At 44.3% G+C, this 20,021-nt stretch overlaps 1 long non-coding RNA gene across 3 annotated transcripts; it reads right to left on the bottom strand.

Moving 5' to 3' along the window:
* Positions 1–1,640: 1,640 nt before the first annotated feature.
* LOC115796147 (uncharacterized) lies at positions 1,641–19,372 on the bottom strand. Of its 3 annotated transcripts, XR_004021289.1 has the most exons (5): positions 18,771–19,372; positions 16,234–16,326; positions 16,068–16,112; positions 6,458–6,520; positions 5,609–6,110 (listed from the first exon to the last, which is right to left on the bottom strand). It is a non-coding gene; the product is annotated as an uncharacterized LOC115796147 (long non-coding RNA). The 3 variants fall into 3 exon arrangements; XR_004021290.1 differs by lacking the exons at positions 5,609–6,110; positions 18,771–19,372 and adding an exon at positions 1,641–1,990 and having other exon boundaries at positions 16,234–16,561; XR_004021288.1 differs by lacking the exon at positions 18,771–19,372 and having other exon boundaries at positions 16,234–16,561.
* Positions 19,373–20,021: the final 649 nt, after the last annotated feature.

Raw genomic sequence — 20,021 nt, 5'->3', positions numbered from 1 at the left:
TGTGTGTGTGTGTGTGTGTGTGTGTGTGTGTGTGTGTGCGTATGTTTATAATACCTTGTGGGGACAATTTTCCTGACATATACTACGTTGTGGGGACCAATTGCTCCTTGTGGGGACTGGAACCTTGTCCCCACAAGGGGAAACCCTGTTTTTGGGTCAGGGGTCAGAGTTAGGGCTAAGGTATGAATTGAGTTTAGGTTAGGGTTAGGGTTAGGTATGTGATGGTTAGGGTTAGGAAAAGGGTAAAGGTAAGGTTTAGGCTGTAGAAATGAATGGAAGTCAATGGAAATTCCCCACAAAGATAGCAAAACACACTTGTGTGTGTGTGTGTGTGTGTGTGTGTGTGTGTGTGTGTGTGTGTGTGTGTGTGTGTGTGTGTGTGTGTGTGTGTGTGTGTGTGTGTGTGTGTGTTTCGGATCATTGTCCTGCTGGAACACAATTGGGTGTTCCAGTAGTCTAGGAAGTAGTCCAGTAGAAGGAAGTAGTCTTCATTATTCCATCCTATTTGTGCAATGTACCAGTACCACTGGCAGCAAAACAGCCCCAGATAATGATGCTACCACCACCATGCTTGACAGTTGGTCCAGTGTTCTTAAATTTGGAAGCCTCATCTTTATTACTTCAAACATACCTCTTGTCATTGTGACAAAATACCTCAATCTTTGTCTCCTCTGACCATAAAACATTTCTCCACGAGGCATTTGACTTGTTCATGCGGGCAGCTGCAAATTTCAAACTTGAAGGTGTTGCTTTTGGAGCAGAGGATCTTGGACTTTCCCATTGTGCTGAGCATTGGTCAATCAACTGAGTGCTGGCAAAGAGAAACTGCCAGTTGTAGTCAATCATGATCACAAGCAAGAAGTTAATAGGCCTTGCCCTTGTCAAGTTAAAAGACATTGTAGAACCTTCAGCACCACTTATTAGAGAAAATCCTAAATAAATTCAAACTTGTGCACCAAATTCTTGCTTTTTTTAAGCATTTAAAGATGCTGTAAAATCATTCCACCCTGGAAAAAAAAGGAAGAGTTCAAAAAAACTCAATAAAAGCCCCAAATTACCGTGACATTCATGCCCATCGTGAGTGTATGTAAACTTCTATCCTACGCATTTTGTTTTCATTTCTTCCTATATTTTCTTTCACTGTAATTTACATTTCAATTTAAGAAACCACTGTTGGTAACCTAACAGTATTTCTGTAACTGCTAGAAGTCTCTCAGAGTGGACTACAGGCAGCATGTAGAGCTGAAAATCTGTCAAATGTTATGCTGTGGCGCCATCTGCAGGCAGAGTGGAGGCACATCATTGTAGTTTTACGTGGAAGAAAACGTTCCAATTGTTTTAAATAACCACTATTGTCCACCAATATGATTGAAAGGAGGAATACACAGATAGTTGTACTCTTGCCGGGGGGGCTGTGGTGTTTTCAGTCAATAAATCTGATGTGAATGACAATAAAAGCTGTAGTTTTCTGCGGTGTTCTGGTTGTTGTTTCTGGTCTTTGTCACATTTTCAGGCTGGTTAGGCTGACCAGAACCTCAGGCACTGTGAATCAATAAATTAGTGTCAAGTGATAAATGTGAGATAATGCATTATGAGAACAATGAAATGTGATTCACTGGATAGAATCTTTATTGTCCCTGAACACACAAGTTGCAAAACAATATTTAAAATGCAGTCCTTTAAGGTGCCTCAACAATAAATAATAGAAAGTATGAATAGTAAAATAGTTAATAAAACACAAACCATAATAAAATTAGAAGAGCCCATCAGCACCAAATGCACACATACAACACTACCACCCCCACATCATTGCAAATCTAACCCTAAAGAAGCTACAGCATTCAGGCAGAGGCAAATATTTCTTGATGATGCACAGAGAAGAAAACAGAACCTAACACTGATCTTCCATTTAGGTTTATTTATTAAGATGGTATTAGTATTTAAAGGTCATTTCCTTTTGATGCCTTTCCCTTGATGCCTTTCCTCATGACTGGTTTGAAAAACAGAAAGGAAAAAAAGAAGAAGAAAGAAATTTAATGATGGAAAGTACATCAATCCAGCTAAAGTAGAAGAGAAAGTACATGAACAAAGATCCACAATACATAAAAAAAAAGCACTGGATATCACTCAAACATCTGCTACAACTCACACATTCAATTCAGTTCAATTTTATTTATATAGCACCAAATCGCAAGAAAAAGCCGCCACAAGGTGCTTTATGTTGTAAGGTGAAGACTACACAATGATTGTAGGGAAACCCAACAATCAAAACAACCCCCTATGAGCAAGCACTTGGCGACAGTGAGAAGGAAAAAACTCCCTTTCAACAGGAAGAAACCTCTGGCAGAACCAGGCTCAGGGAGGGGCAGCCATCTGTCGTGACTGTTGGGGGGGGTGAGCAGAGGGAGACAGGACAAAAGACACACTGTGGAAGAGAGCCAGAGATTAATAATAACTAATGATTAAATGCGGAGTGGTGTATAAACACAGTAAAAAGCGATGAGTGAAAAAGAAATACACAGTGCATCATCAGAACTCTCCAGCATCCTAGGTCTATGGCAGCATAACTAAGGGATGGTTCAGGGGCACCTGATCCAGCCCTAACTATAAGCTTGATCAAAAAGGAAACTTTTAAACTTAATCTTAAAAATAGAGAGGGTGTCGGTTTCCTGAATCAAAATTGGGAGCTGGTTCCACAGAAGCTGAAAACTGCAGGCTCTGCCTCCTTTTCTACTCTTAAGTATCCTAGGAACCACAAGTAAGCCAACAGTCTGAGAGTGAAGTGCTTTATTGGGGTGATACGATACTATGAGGTCTTTATGATAAGTTGGAGCTTGATTATTCAAGGCCTTGTATGTAAGAAGATGGATTTTAAATTCAGATCCTTAATAAGCCACTGTAACAGTCACCACTCATTTGTGAAGGCTTTCCGCAAGATCTTGATATGTAGCTGCAGGGTCTTTTTTCCCCATTACATCATCAAATGCATCAGTGAGTTCAGTCTGATGTTGGCTTGTTAAAGCGTGGCTCGCAGTGTACTTCACATTTAAGTGTATTACAGTAGATTTGTATGCCTCAGGGCTGTGTGCGTGCTCTTGGTTCTTTGTTTGCCAAAGAACGTAAACTCATTCTTTTTTCTTTTCTTTTCTTTTCTTTTTTTTTTTTTTTTTTTAAGAATCTGCTTTTGTGTGCAGGAACACTTGAAAAAGAAGAGGGCTAAAGCACAGTTTGAAATTTTTTTTCTTTCTTTTATTTTTTGTTTGTGCCAAAGGGCCACACATTAGATAAGTGAAGTGAAACATTGTACTGAGTTATATTAAACTTCATGAATTTGGTAAACATGGCAGAGTGCTTTAGAAAAGGCTGTCTTCCTTCGCTACATCCTCCTCTAAGATCTTCCTCTTTTCCTCCTGCCTGGCAGCTGCATCTTCAACATCCTTTGACCAATAGCCACTATCTCTCCACTGCACATGCCCAAACCATCTCAGCCTTGCTTCTCTGACTCAACCTGAGCTGCTCCTCTGATGTACTCATTTCTAATCTTGTCCATTCTGGTCACTCCCAATGAAAGTCTGAGCATCTTCTGCTCTGCCTCTTGTCTACAAAGTGCTACCATCTCCAAACCATACATTATAGCAGGTCTCACTCAGACATCATACCATCTGTCCTTCAGCATTCCTCTCTTTGACACCATCACCTGATCATCACCTCTGATTCTTCTCCTACATGTCCAGCCACCACTCTCTCCCTCCTGGGGACCCTCTCTACCATCCAACAAACTCCAGAATTCCTCTTCTCTTCTGCCTCACAGCTAGTCTTTGGGAAATGTGCACCGACAACATTCAGCATCACACCGTTGATTCCCAGCTTCAAATTTATGATCCTGTCTCTCACTCTCTTCACCTACACAACACTGTTCATATACTCTTCCTTAAAGATTGCCCCTTCTCTAATTTTCTCCTATCTAGACCATTGTAGAACAGTTTGAATCCACCTCCAGTCCTTCTGGCCTTGCTTCCACCCAGTCTCCTGCACACACAATATTTCTACCTTCCTTCTCTCCATCATATGAGCCAGCTCTCTCTCTTCACCAGTCATAATACCTACATTTAAAGTCCCTACTCTCACCTCCACACTCCTGCCTTTCCTTTTCCCTCACTGTGTCTGAACACACCTTTCTCCCTCTTCTCCGGTACGCAGAGGTGGTCGTTAATCTGGACTCTGGCCAATCAAGCATGGAAATCTCATTCTTGATGACCTGCATTTTTGGTTTGGCAGAGATTTTATGCCAGATGCCCATCCTGTCACAACCCTCCACATTTATGCAGGCTTAGAACCGACACTAGGAGTACACTGGCTTGTGGCCCTTCCATGGCTCGGTTGATACTTATAAATCCCAATCTATTTGTATGAAGGAGGGCATGAATTTCATGTAAAGCATCATGCTAATTGTTTCGCCATGGATCCACATGACAAGCCAGTGGTCTCCAAGTTGGTTCTTTTCATGCAATCTCCTATATTAAAAAAAAAAACAACCGTAGAAACATCCTCCCAGTTCAGCCTCTGGAGCAAGAAAAAAAAAAAAGACTTCATCATGGCTCTGAAAACTGGTTTTGGTCTGTGCTCTGTTTGTGGGAATACGCATCATCACAAATGGAAAAACTGCTGAAGCAACACGTCAAGTCAAGTCAAGTTTATTTATAAAGCACATTTAAAACAACGACGTTGACCAAAGTGCTGTACAAGATCTGTAACCCCAAGGACTATACTAAATAAAAATAAAAATATATAAATAAATAAATAAAATAATAAAATAAAAATAAATAAATAAAAACATTAAGAACAATAAATAACATAAGAAAATTAAAAATTAAAACGTTTAAAACAAGTACCATAAAATACCATAAAACAATCATCTAAAAGGAGGTAGCACTGCAGCCAAATGCCAAGGAAAAGAAATGTGTTTTTAATAGAGATTTAAATGTGTGTATCGTCTGAGCTGTGCGGATATGGAGAGGTAGATCGTTCCATAGCTTTGGTGCTGCTGCTGCAAAAGCTCGATCACCTCTCTGTTTTAGTCTAGTTTTAGGCCTCTGTATAAGCAGCTGGTTCGATGACCTCAGAGCTCTTACGGGGGTGTGACAGTGAAGCAGCTCAGACAGATACAAAGGTGCCAGTCCGTTTAAGGCTTTAAAAGTAAGCAATAAAATCTTAAAATCGATTCTAAAACGGACAGGGAGCCAGTGAAGGGATGACAGGACTGGGGTAATGTGTTCATGTATTTTTAAACCGGTTAAAAGACGAGCTGCCGCATTCTGGACTACCTGCAGGCGGCGCACAGATGATTGATCTATGCCAAAGTACAGAGAATTACAGTAGTCCAGGCGGGAAGTAATAAAAGCATGAATAACTTTTTCCAGGTCCTGCTGTGGGAGATAAGGTTTTACCTTGGCAATGACTCTGAGTTGGTAAAAACTGATTTTGGTAACAGCACTTACTTGCTTCTCCATTTTAAAACTACTATCTAAAATGACACCCAGATTTTTCACAGCATCACGACAGTGAGGAGCCAAATGACTCGGAGTGCCAGAGGAGTAGCTTGAGGGGTCAAATTTACCAAAGCATATGACCTCGGTTTTGCTTTCATTAAGTTTTAGGAAATTGTTATCTGCAAGACTGTGTGGTAAGAGTTCATGTAGCCATGACTGGATTTACGTTACGTTCCCTTCCTTTGAGGAGCAATAACAGAGATGGATTGTATGTTATTGTACATGTGACTTTCTTTTTTCTTTTTTCTCCCTGTCCCCAGGTTACTCAGAGTCCCATGTGATCAAGTAAACATGGCCATTGTGACACAGATTAGAGCCATGTATTCATACAAGGTGAGAAGATTGTTAAAGCATTTTTTTAATTTTATAGGATGGCATAAACATTGTTTAGTTAATACTCATTTATAAAATGTTTTACTGAACTTCCATACAAGCTCGGTCCAGTAACTCCATTTCTAATGAAAAAGAGTTACTGGACAGGTCCAGAGCCTTAACTTCACCATGATCCCCACATCTGTGAGCCCGGGCTGCCGTGTAGAGGTTAAAGATATATTCCTCCACCTGAACAACACAATTTAGAGGAAACAGAAGATGATCTTTATTTTAACTCAGGTACAAAATGTGCTAATCATGTTTGTTTTGATTACTGTTCAGGGTTCATCTGTGTCTGCATTTTGGTACAGCCTGATTGGCACTAACTACAGTAACCTCCACAGCGTAATACAAGGCAAGTTTCTACGCACCTTCATTGGATTTTTTTAATTCTAATACTAAGCAAGTGTGGAAATCTTTTATACAAAGAAAACCTTACAATTCAATCAGAATCCAAACCTAACATTTTTAAATGGAGTTCAGTCACTGTCTATTTATACCTTTTTGTTTCCTGTCTGAATAGAAAGTGGACTTACCAAAGATCTGGGCTTTGTTGAGTTCACTAATGAGTGGCTCTGCCTTGGATTGGGAGTTTCTGCCTGCAGATAATTAGAAAATTTAAAATGTTTTGTCATCACAGCTGGAATTTCTGACAGGTCATACAATAAAAAACATATTTGTGACAAAAATGTTTGAAAATGTGTTTCTGCTTCAGCGAGGGAACTTCTCTGTTTCCTTTTGGGTAAAATGTCTCAGCTCATTATTGTGTTTGCCACTGGTAACAATTTTATTTTGAAATTTTCAACTCATACATATATATATCCTAATTTATTATAGAAATATAGGGTTAGTGTTGGACTTAATGCGGAACTTTTAAAAGCACACATGCAGCTGTTATTGAGGTATTTTCTTGCATGTCACACAGAAATCTGCAGACCTTCCAAAAAAAAAGGAAATGAAAATATGTGAGCAAAAACTTGATTAGAACATAAAGCAGAAACATGACATACAAAGATTTACAAAAACTGGAGCTGTCTTAAGAGGCAAACAAACCCTAAGTACTGACCCTTTATTTTCTATTTAAATTTAGTTTTAATGCAAGCCATATAAAATCAACTTTGGTTGACTAAAAATGGCAAGTGCTGTAAATAAATAATAAATCAATTTTAAAAAAACCCAAAAAACACAAGACTATTAACTTACTTTTTACAAAACCTTTTTTTTTGGGCATTGCCCACTGCATGCTGTGCTCTGACTCTCACAGCCTTCAGGTCATGCTGAGCAGATTTACTGGTTTTTCTTCAAGAACAGCTTGGGTATATAACACTTTCTGCTGTAAAACACTATCTAGCAATATTTTTTCCAACTAACAATAAAGGTTTTTTTATGTCACAGATTTAAGATTCAAAATTATTAAGAATTATAGACAACTGTCAAATGTACTTCTTGGAAACACTATTATTTTTTGCTTGTTTTTGCAAATCTTGACATCAGACGTATTTCGCTGTATTATCTTCATCCCCTTTCAGCCATGAGTTGTTTTTTTTTTCTTTTTTTCCTGTTAATCTGATAGCAATCAAGCATCAAATCAAGCATGTTGGCCTGAAAAAGCAGCTAGGTTCAAAAGTCAACAGTAATCTTAGAAGGTCAGAGCATGTAATATTCTTCTCACTTCTTTCCTCTTCACTAGACTATAAACAGGGTTAGACAAAAGGCCACCCTGCCAGTGACTATAAAGTGATTATTCACATAAAATCACGGCAACACAACACTCTGACTTTGTCATGCAAGCCATCAGTAAGATCAGTAAGAAAACAGCTGGTCATGGTCGGTTTCATTTGTTTTCCTTATCAGAAGAATTCCCTTCTGCCTGCTGGCTGCACACAATCAGGAGGAAGTTAGTCAATCTGATTGGCGTAGTACTGTGGTGAGATTAGCTTTAAAGGAGGGGGAAATGTGCTGCTGCAGCCTCGCAGAGCTTCACTGTACAGTCAGTGTCTTCATTTATCCAGGCAACCAGAAACCTCTAGCGCTGAAATTATTAGCTGATTAATGAGGTAGAAATTGGACAGGAAAATAATCAGTGCAATTTAATGTCATTTGGGTTCAGCTTCTGCTTTATGTGGAATGAACCTGATTTCAGGGGCATGATTTGCCCAGTTTGTAATCCACCTTTGTGTATTACAAAACATGAATTATGAATTCCTAAGTAAATTCATTTTTCCACTCCATTTCACCTTTTGACAATATATACCCCCGCTCCCCTCTCACACACACACACACACACTTGTGATTTTGAAATAACAACCTCAACTTAACTTTTAGACAAACTATGTACCAGATATGTTAAAGAAATAAAATCCACTTTGGTTCGATGGTTATAAGCATGATTGAACACAAAAATCAAACTCTCAGGGCGGAGGATAACAGCATACATAATGCCTGGGCTTGTTGAGGATCTGTTGGTTTAAGAGTGTGGTTTAATGGGCATAAACGCAGATGTTTTGCTGTCATTACATTACTAGTGCATGCCCCTGCTACAGTATTGTTTGTTTGTTTGTGCTGTTGGCAAAATGAGAAGCACACAGAGAAAAGTTAATAAATAGGAGTGGTGCAGCTTGTTTAAATAAATAGAAGACAAATATAAATATTTGATTTTTTTATACAGCAAAATGTATTTACATCTATGCATGATTTAGGGACCACATCAGCTGTCCATTGTCTGAAAATGTCTAAAACAAATGCAAAAAAAAAAAAAAAAGAAGAAAAAAAAATGCAACCATAACTTTCATTATGGTTCAGTATTACATGGATATTTATATACCACATGGTTTACCTACACATGTCAAAAGCATGCACCTGACAAAAATCCACATAATGACATGCTGGAACAAAGGTGATTTTGTAGGCTGCGCTAATTCACATGTTTAGCGGTCAAATTTTGTGTATGTTATCTGATTATAAAGAGGATGATGATGACTATTTTTTGTGTGCAGAAGTAAAACAGTGCCTACAGTACCATACCGTAAGTCTTGAGCCACCTCCTGGTTTCATTATATTTTGCTTATGTTTTGCTTCCAGTTTGTGGTGGTCGTAGTTCTCCAGGCTTTCTGAAGGTATTCCAAACCCTTTCTTTGGACACTGGCTTCTTTTTTACTCATTGAGTCCAGTCCTTGTACCTGACTATTTTCAAAGGAATGTTCTTGTTTGTTTGTTGAACCACTTAACACTGACCTATGAATCCATTCAAGCACCAAAAAGGCATAAATCTCAAAGGATGAACCAGCACGACAATGATCCCAAACATACTGCCAAAGCAGTAAAAGCATATCTGGACAGTTAAACACACAATGGGGCACTATCAGCCATGGACTGGCCTCCCAGAGCCTGGACCACAACATTATTGAAGTAGTGTAGGATCATTTGGACAGAGAACAGAACAAAATCAGCCAACATCCAAAGAAGTGAAGAAGAACTTTAAAACTGATTGAGGCATTTATTACATCTAAGTTGGACCATTGTAATTCATTTCTATCTAAATAGGTATCACCTGCTGGGGGGTTCCCATGATGCACTGACTATATCATTTTCCACTCACCTCTTTTCACTCTGTTTATTCACCACTCTGCATTTAATCATTAGTTAATATTAATCTCTGGCTCTCTTTCACAGCATGTCTTTTGTCCTGTCTCTCTCCCCTCAGCCCCAACCAGTTGAAACAGATGACTGTCCCTGTCACGGCTGTGTGCGGGCAAGGCAGGGAGGACCCCAGTGCAGGACACGACGAGAGCTAGGTTCAGTGAAGATTTATTGGTTGTGCTACACAATACACTCAAAACATGAAACTAGAAACTTGAAGACTCGAAACTCGAAGACAAAACACACAGCGAAAACTGACGAGGACCCGAACAAGGAACAGAGGGAAAACAAAGGGCTTAAATATACAGAAGGGGATTAGGGCAAGTGGAAACAGCAGGGGACGACAGGTGAACCAAATGAACCTAATGACAAGGGGAAGCAAAACTAAACACAAAGCACAGGAAACAGACCGTCAAAATAAAACAGGAACTGAGTACACATAACAGACGCAGACCTAACACTGAAAACTTAAGGGAACATACACAAAAACAAGGGAGACTAAACAGCATACTCAAAACAATATATAAGAAACACAACCTGAAAAATACAACAAAAGAAAGCTACACAAAAGAAAACTCAAAACGCTGGGCCACCGGCCCAGGATCATGACAGTACCCCCCCCACAAGGGCCGGCTCCAGACGGCCCAAAACCCGAAAACAAAAAGCCACACCAGGGCGGGCGGCGGGGGACCAGGACGGAGGGCTCGAGACAAAAACAAAACAAAATCCCCAGGAGCAACAACGTCCAAAAAACAAACCAGGAACGAAACAGAAGGCGGCAGCACACGGCTGGAAAAAAGTCCAAACAAAAGAAAACACAAGTCTGGAGGCCGACCGCGTTCCCAGCGGCGGTGGAGAGGACGAAGGCGAGCAGGGGGCCGACCGCGCTCCCAGCGGCGGCGACGAGGACGAGGACGAAGACGAGCAGGAGGCCGACCGCGCTCCCAGCGGCGGCGACGAGGACGAAGACGAGCAGGAGGCCGACCGCGCTCCCAGCGGCGGCGACGAGACAGGACAGGAGGCTCGGACAGAGCATGACTTTCCAGCACGGGTTCTGGCTGAGCAGCACACACAGGCTCTGGTGCAGGACCCTCTGGCTCATGGCGCTCGGGCTGAGCGGAACCCTCCGGACGCTCGGACTGAGCGGGACGCACGGGCTCTGGCGCAGGACCCTCAGGACTCTCAGGATGCTCGGACTGAGCGGGACGCACGGGCTCTGGCGCAGGACCCTCAGGACTCTCAGGACGCTCGGACTGAGCGGGACGCACGGGCTCTGGCGCAGGACCCTCAGGACTCTCAGGACGCTCGGACTGAGCGGGATCCCCTGGCGGCTCGGACTGAGCGGAACACTCCGAAGACTCCGGAGGCTCGGACTGAGCGGGACCCCCTGGCGGCTCGGACTGAGCGGAACACTCTGAGGACTCTGGCGGCTCGGACTGAGCAGGACTCTCCGGATGCTCGAACACTGGATGCGCAGGCTGGGGCTGCTTTGCAAGGCATAGTGCGGGTGAGTCTGATGGTGAGGATGATGGCGACATGGGAGTTAACTGGGACTCTGACTCAGAGACCAGAGACTCAACAGCAGTCGACGGGAGAGACCGGGGCTGAGACAAAGAAGCTGAGTGCGTGGGAGCTGACACTGGGGAAGCTGAGTGCGTGGGAGCTGACACTGGGGAAGCTGAGTGCGTGGGAGCTGACACTGGGGAAGCTGAGTGCGTGGGAGCTGACACTGGGGAAGCTGAGTGCGTGGGAGCTGACACTGGGGAAGCTGAGTGCGTGGGAGCTGACACTGGGGAAGCTGAGTGCGTGGGAGCTGACACTGGGGAAGCTGAGTGCGTGGGAGCTGACACTGGGGAAGCTGAGTGCGTGGGAGCTGACACTGGGGAAGCTGAGTGCGTGGGAGCTGACACTGGGGAAGCTGAGTGCGTGGGAGCTGACACTGGGGAAGCTGAGTGCGTGGGAGCTGACACTGGGGAAGCTGAGTGCGTGGGAGCTGACCCTGGGGAAGCTGAGTGCGTGGGAGCTGACCCTGGGGAAGCTGAGTGCGTGGGAGCTGACCCTGGGAAGCTGAGTGCGTGGGAGCTGACCCTGGGGAAGCTGAGTGCGTGGGAGCTGACCCTGGGGAAGCTGAGTGCGTGGGAGCTGACCCTGGGGAAGCTGAGTGCGTGGGAGCTGACCCTGGGGAAGCTGAGTGCGTGGGAGCTGACCCTGGGCAAGCTGAGTGCGTGGGAGCTGACCCTGGGGAAGCTGAGTGCGTGGGAGCTGACCCTGGGGAAGCTGAGTGCGTGGAAGCAGGCCGGGAGACGACTGGCTGCGTGGAAGCAGGCCGGGAGACGACTGGCTGCGTGGAAGCAGGCCGGGAGACGACTGGCTGCGTGGAAGCAGGCCGGGAGACGACTGGCTGCGTGGAAGCAGGCCGGGAGACGACTGGCTGCGTGGAAGCAGGCCGGGAGACGACTGGCTGCGTGGAAGCAGGCCGGGAGACGACTGGCTGCGTGGAAGCAGGCCGGGAGACGACTGGCTGCGTGGAAGCAGGCCGGGAGACGACTGGCTGCGTGGAAGCAGGCCGGGAGACGACTGGCTGCGTGGAAGCAGGCCGGGAGACGACTGGCTGCGTGGAAGCAGGCCGGGAGACGACTGGCTGCGTGGAAGCAGGCCGGGAGACGACTGGCTGCGTGGAAGCAGGCCGGGAGACGACTGGCTGCGTGGAAGCAGGCCGGGAGACGACTGGCTGCGTGGAAGCAGGCCGGGAGACGACTGGCTGCGTGGAAGCAGGCCGGGAGACGACTGGCTGCGTGGAAGCAGGCCGGGAGCTAGAGAGGGCAGGAGCTGAGGGAACTGACTGAGAGGGCACTGAAACTGCTGACACTGGGGACCAAGGAAGAGCGACTGGAGCTAGAGCTGACTGAGGGCGAGGGAGAGCGACTGGAGCTAGAGCTGACTGAGGGTGAGGGAGAGCTACAGGGGTTGACTGAGAGCTGGGGAGAGCGGAGGCTGGAGCTACAGCTGACTGGGATAGAGCGGAGGCTGGAGCTACAGCTGACTGGGATAGAGCGGAGGCTGGAGCTACAGCTGACTGGGATAGAGCGGAGGCTGGAGCTACAGCTGACTGGGATAGAGCGGAGGCTGGAGCTACAGCTGACTGGGATAGAGCGGAGGCTGGAGCTACAGCTGACTGGGATAGAGCAGAGGCTGGAGCTACAGCTGACTGGGATAGAGCGGAGGCTGGAGCTACAGCTGACTGGGATAGAGCGGAGGCTGGAGCTACAGCTGACTGGGATAGAGGGAGAGCCACAGAGGCTGACTGAGTCCCTGCTGCTGCAGCTAACGCTGAAAACTGATACAAAGGCTTGGACCTAACTGCCCCCACCCGAGGAACAGGAACGGGTGCAGAGGTCAGCCCGTCCGTGGCTGCCCCCACCCGCGGAACAGGAACGGGTGCAGAGGTCAGCCCGTCCGTGGCTGCCCCCACCCGCGGAACAGGAACGGGTGCAGAGGTCAGCCCGTCCGTGGCTGCCCCCACCCGCGGAACAGGAACGGGTGCAGAGGTCAGCCCGTCCGTGGCTGCCCCCACCCGCGGAACAGGTACGGGTGCAGGGGAAGCTGGAGCTAAAGGAGCAGGGCGAGCAGAGGGAGCTGGAGCTAAGGGAGCAGGGCGAGCAGAGGGAGCTGGAGGCTCCGAGGCGGCTGATGCAGGAGCTGAAGGCTCTGATGCAAGGTGAGCGGAGGGAGCGGGGGCTGAGTGAGCAGAGGGAGCTAAGGGAGCTGAGTGAGCTGAGTGAGCAGAGGGAGCTAAGGGAGCTAGGGGAGCAGGAGCTGTGGGTGCTGAAGCTAATGGCTCTAGGCGCAGACGTGGGGCTGCTGCAGGCTGTTGGCGTGGAGGCTCTGAGACGGGCTGCTGTGGAGGCTGGCGGCGAGGGGCTGCTGCAGGCTGCTGTGGAGGCAGACGGCGAGGGACTGCAGCTGGCGGCTGTGAAGGCGTGATCCGCTCGATCCGCTCCGGTGGCGGTGAAAGCGTAGAGCAGGTAAGGTGATGGGTATCCGGAAGAAAGAGAGGTGATGCGGCAACAGCTTGAAGCAGGGAGGACAAATCCACCTCTTTAACAGGGTGGCCAACGCGAAACAGTTCGTATTGCAGATGGTCTCGGAGGGAAATGATTGAGTGAGGCAGGGAAGCTGTGGTAGGGCACTCCTGAAGCCAGGGCGTGGAGGAAATGAATCCACCGCAAAAGGTGAGTTGCATAAGTCTCTCACACTTGTCCGTGGCATTTAAAATCCGCAGAACATAGTCCATTAACTTAGGAACTACTTCCTTCACCTCCCTTAAAATTCCATTAGAGTCAGTTTTAGGAGGGGCATGCAAAACGTCTTTGTCTTTGGCTGACGTAGAGACAAAAAACGTGGGGCCTGAGTCTCCAGCCAGCTTGGAAAACTCACTTCCCTCTGTGGTCAAATTATTGGGAATAGCTGTAGTAAACTCAGTCTTCGAATTAAGCAAAACAGCAGAGTTACTCACAAATTGCCCGGTGCCGCCACACATGGGTGAGTGAGCAGAATTGTCCTGATGCTGCACAGTCTGCGCAGTGACACCGAGCTGTTGCTGTGCAGTGCTTATCGGTGTGGCAGCCGAAGGCTGCCGTTTCCCTCGTCGAACACCGCGCTTCTTTCTCCAAGAAGCAGGCAGAGGCTGCGACGAGGTGACAGACGGCATAATCCGCGGTGGCGGCGAAGAGACATAGCCACCCAACGTGATCGCCGTCGGAACGGGTGGAGGGGTTGCAGCTGTCGGTGCGATCAGCTGCCGTGGCGAGGCTTGGGCTCGATGCTGAGGTGGAGCATGACGTTGCTGGGCCTTTTGCCAGCTGGCCGGCCCGCCCAGGGCCAGACGAGTGCCGGTAAACTCAGATCGGCGCTCCGGGGTGAGCCAGGGCTTCCACCTGATCTGTTCATTGTGGTAATATTCTATCACCGTATTGCGCTCCTGAAGATCGTAGTCCGCGGGGTCCATCTCGGTTCGGGTCCTACTGTCACGGCTGTGTGCGGGCAAGGCAGGGAGGACCCCAGTGCAGGACACGACGAGAGCTAGGTTCAGTGAAGATTTATTGGTTGTGCTACACAATACACTCAAAACATGAAACTAGAAACTTGAAGACTCGAAACTCGAAGACAAAACACATAGCGAAAACTGACGAGGACCCGAACAAGGAACAGAGGGAAAACAAAGGGCTTAAATATACAGAAGGGGATTAGGGCAAGTGGAAACAGCAGGGGACGACAGGTGAACCAAATGAACCTAATGACAAGGGGAAGCAAAACTAAACACAAAGCACAGGAAACAGACCGTCAAAATAAAACAGGAACTGAGTACACATAACAGACGCAGACCTAACACTGAAAACTTAAGGGAACATACACAAAAACAAGGGAGACTAAACAGCATACTCAAAACAATATATAAGAAACACAACCTGAAAAATACAACAAAAGAAAGCTACACAAAAGAAAACTCAAAACGCTGGGCCACCGGCCCAGGATCATGACAGTCCCTCCCTGAGCCCGGTTCTGCCAGCAGTTTCTTCCTGTTAAAAGGGAGGTTTTCCTTCCCACTGTTGCCAAGTGCTTTCTCATAGGGGGTTGTTTTGATTGTTGAGGTTTCCTTTGTACTATTGTGTGGTCTTTACCTTGAGGCGATTGTTGTTGTGATTTGGCACTATTTGAACTGAATTGAATGGAATGTCCCTCAAGAAGCCTGAAGAACTGTTCCTGAACACTACTTAAAGAAATTACAAGAAAGCTGCCTAAGAGAGTTCAGGCTGTGTTGAAGAATAAAGGTGGTCAGACCAAACAAGTTTCCATTTTGTTATAATTGGACAAACTCAGTTTTTGCCTTATGTACTGTATTTCCATGTATGTTTACACGTTTCAATTATCCTAGCAAAATATAAAGAAATGAAGGCTGACTCAAGACTTTTGCACAGTACTGTATAAACAAATATGATCTTGAACATCATACATGTTAACTGATTTTATTGTATTAACAAGTTCACTGTGTTTAACAAGTTTGCATATTTTTGTTAAACTGTGTTATTGTGTATCGAACGCAGTATGACAAACTGCAAAATTACCACAGACAAGCCCACGCACCCATCATAAGTGAAAGAGGCCTCTTACTAAAATCAAAACATGCATACCCAAACACAGACACACATTCATTTTTTATGGAAATTATTTTTCCACAGTTTAATAAATTGGTTTTCATGTTGTTTCCCAGTTGATTCTGTGGCTCAGGAGGTCTATTAATAAGAAGGTCAGAGGTTTAATCACTGCTCACCACTGAATGAACCTCACTGGCCTCACTGGTACACGTCTTTGAGCAATAAACCAGCGAGGCCAATATACTGAACTCCAAATTGCCTTTCATGCATAAAAGCAGTGTATGAGTGAATGGAGTGAATATGCACCATACATGTTCACGTAAGTCATTTCTGTTTTATAAAAGATGCTCACCTGTCAGCAGGTTTCAAACGATGCAGTATTCTGGCCACTGAAATGCTGATAGAGAGAAAAAAACATGAGAAGCAGGTTGACCCTATAGAGGAAAAGTTAAAAAACAATAATTTTCTATGTGTTATTCACTTGATTTAAGAAGAATAATTATAGGTAAAGGACTCACTTATAGAAACACTGCTGCCACCTGTCAGTATGATTTTGCAAAACTCACTCTGAGCTCTCAACATGCAGGTTGTTTGGAGATGTGTGGTGGGTCCTGATAGATGTGTTGTTGCACGGGACAGAGGAAAACAGGAAAATGAACAGTTTGACTTTCACAGTCAAATTTTGTGTTGCAGTAATGCATTTGATTATGTACTTTGATTACCCAAACATTATGTAGGAGTAAATAATAGTACAGTAATAGGTGTTGATTTGTAAATAACTTGACATGAATAACTTGAGCTTATATAATATTATACTACAGTACATTTCTAACTAACTAGGCAGCTCATTCTCTTTCTCTTGACAGTACTGTCTTTAAAGATGTAACTTTTGGGGGGGGGGGGGGGGGGGTCACCTTAAAAGAAAGGCAGATCCAAACTGTAAAAGTGAGATCAGAGGTCAGATGTGACATGATATTTGGATGCAAACTATAATGTGATATTTAGAATCCCCATATTCCAGTATCATTTCCTAAATGTTGCCAATACAATCAAAGGCAGCAGAATTTGAAGCAGAGTTTTAAAGATAAGACATTTTATGAAAGTTTGACCTTAATTGACCTTGAAGAAGAGGTCAAATGTGGCATATTTAAACCCTTCATACAGTACTTTCTATATGTTGACAATACACGCCACACTCATAGCCAAGGCTTTAGCCAATTTTTGACCAATAAATCATTAAGTTAACCTTGAAGACCTCGGTGGATGTAAGGCAAATTTTAATGGATTGTTAACATGACCTCACTTTACACTGCTACAAAGTTTTAGCAGTTTTGAATGAATTCAAAGCTATCACGTTTATAGACAGAATAGTACGCAAGCTATCAAAAACATAACCTCCTTTGAGATGGTAATAATATTTCATAATATCAAATTTGTTTCTTAAATGTGACAGAAGCACATAAAGAGCCTTTCTATCAGATCCTCACCAGACTGTTCTGCAGAAACCGAATTAAGGAACAGGTACAAGTACACTCTTTTTCAGTCCTAAGCTTTTATGTATCAGGACATTAAAAAAAAAGTCGTCTGGTTCTCAGCAGGTCTTACAATAGCAGACGAACAACACATGGAATATTACACCATGTCATTATTTATTTAGCAAAAATTAAGCCAAAACATGTGATAAACTAAGTACACCCTCCAATTCAGTAGCTTGTAAACCAATTTTAGGAGCAATAACATTCTTTATCAGTCTGGAAGAATTTTGACCCACTCTTCTTTACAGTGTTACTTCACTTCATTGAAATTTGTGGGCATTTGTTTATTCACAGCTCTCTTAAGGTCCCACCACAGCATTTCAGTCAGGTTGAGGTCTGACCGATGACTGGGCATTTGCAACATCTTGATTATTTTCTTTTTCAGCCATTATGCTGTAGATTTGCTGCTGTGCTCAGGATCATTGTCCTGTTGCATGTTTCGTCTAAGCTTTAGCTGTCTGACAGACGGCCTCACATTTGACTCTAGAATACTTTGGTATATAAAGGAGTTTATGGTCAACTCAATGACTGCAAGGTGCCCAGGTCCTGTGGCTGCAAAACAAGCCCAAATCATCACCTCTCTGCCAGCGTGCCTGACAGTTGGTATGAGGTGTTGGTACATCTCCAGAAACAGCACTGGGCATTATGGCCAGACATCTCCACTTTGGTCTCACCTGTCCAAAGGACATTGTTCCAGAAAACTTGTGGTTTGTTCAGATCCTCCTCACCTCAAGCCTCATCTCCTGAACTGAATTCAGGGCTCCAACACAGGAAAACATGTATAAACAGGTTTATTTATTCCTGATATTGTTGCCATTACTTAATGTCAGCAGAGAAATGCGACTTTGCATCTTTAGACAGCTAAACAACAACAGCTGGTTATTTGCTAACATTATGCCAGCTAATGTTAGGCTTGACTGACCTAAATATCACACTTTCCCTCTGAAAAACAGCTTAATTACAATCTCATATAGTATGAAAGTTTAGTGTCAGAGTCCAACAGCGTTAGATCCACTTCAACGAAAGTTTCAGTAATGCCGGCAAACAGCAGCAAAAACAGCAGCGCTCACCAACAGAAAAGTTCAGGATATCCTCAACAACTCACCTCAATATCCCTGTCATCACACAGAAGTGAACTTCACCGACTCATCAGCTCATTCAGTCCATTTGCAAACTTTTACAGCCTCCTCCAGAGCAAATACATGGACACATGGATGCATGGAGATAAACAGTGGACTGACAGCCTACACTCGATGCAGATAAACAGTGGCCGGAGTTGTTTGTCCTACAGCAGCCACTGTAGCTAGGATTATGCACTTTAATTGGGATGGGTAAGAAAACTTAACTGAGTTGATTGCAATCTACTGACATCTAGTGGTGAGATTTTACACACTGTGCCTTTAACAGAAAGATGTTGATTAACAGTTCTTTTATGAATATTCTTTAAAGTCCCACAAAAATTCCCAAAAGCAATTTTGTTGTAAAAGAAGAGAAGTCACTGTTTAAAATATGTGTATTACCGAGTCTTACAGTCACTCTGCAGTCACAGCTCAGAACAGTGGGGGTCAGTGTGAAGGTTATGTTTTCTGCCTGGAGGCTATCAAGAGAAGTGTGGTTAGCTTTGATAGGCACAGGAGTGGCTGACACAAGCTGGAACAAAAACCATTACATTAAATAACTCCGACATCAGATTTCTTATCCATACAGCCTTGAAAAAGCGTGGGATTAACATATACTGACTGAGAGACTGAATTTCTTGCACTATTGCCATGCTGATTCCTGCGCAGTGTTAGACAGAGCCTAGAAAAGAAAGCAGGATGCAGTTTGGACTCATCAGTAGTAATTTTGGTATACATGGCATATAATAATGACCAGCATATTGACCAAAGTGACCAGAGTGCAGAAGGCATGGTAAAGAACTAGAATAGGGACAGGAATAGCAGCTAAAGCACCAAGCAGTCCTGAAAAGACTGCAAAGGCCAGCAGCGAGGTCTTCATGGTGGGCTGAAGCAGATTTCTTCCTCCTGTAGTGCAACGATGTGGGTGAGAGCATGCTCCTTCAGTAGACTGTAAATGAACACCGAGCCAATTTATACAAAATATCAGGCTTGTCATGAGGCTCAGAGATGAAGCCCAAAATTGATTTGAGTGGTCTCGTGGTTATTCTGTGACTTGGTGGTGGTCTCGTGCCCAGATATGTTCAGTTACGCAATAAATGACCTCTGCTTTTCTTATGTTTTACAGATGCTTGTGTGAGTTATGTTTTTAAACAAAGTAGGGCTGCTTCATTATAGTAAAAATTTTAATCACAATCATTTTGTCAATATTGAGATTACGATTATTTAATGCAAGTCAGTTTCTGACACATGGTGCGTTTCTTGAAAACAGTATTTCCTTTCCCTCGCTGGAGTTCTTGTTCCTTGATCTCAGCTAATAATCACAAAAACATTTTCTCTAACATGACCAACAAAAATGCTATTTTGCTTTTATTATGTGTGTATCTGTCTCTGAAATTCTCCTCAGCAAAATGAAATGAATGAAATTTTAGGACCAAAGTTTCTGTTCAGAAACAGTCCCTGTTAAAGTTAGAAAATGTAAACTCTGTCTTTGTCACTGATATTGATTGATTGTGAAGACTAAACAACTCTTTTTTTTAGTGTTGTTTTTATAATTATTCATTCTGTTCCATTGATTTTAACTGGCAACAAAGAGACAGACTAAGTGAAATCTCAAAAAATGAAAACATGAGCAAAAAAAACAAGATTATCTGC

Source organism: Archocentrus centrarchus, chromosome 17 (genome assembly GCF_007364275.1).
Source record: "Archocentrus centrarchus isolate MPI-CPG fArcCen1 chromosome 17, fArcCen1, whole genome shotgun sequence".
Taxonomy (NCBI): domain Eukaryota; kingdom Metazoa; phylum Chordata; class Actinopteri; order Cichliformes; family Cichlidae; genus Archocentrus; species Archocentrus centrarchus.
Note: the sequence above shows the minus strand (reverse complement) of the source record. Positions and strands in the feature narration are given on the sequence as shown.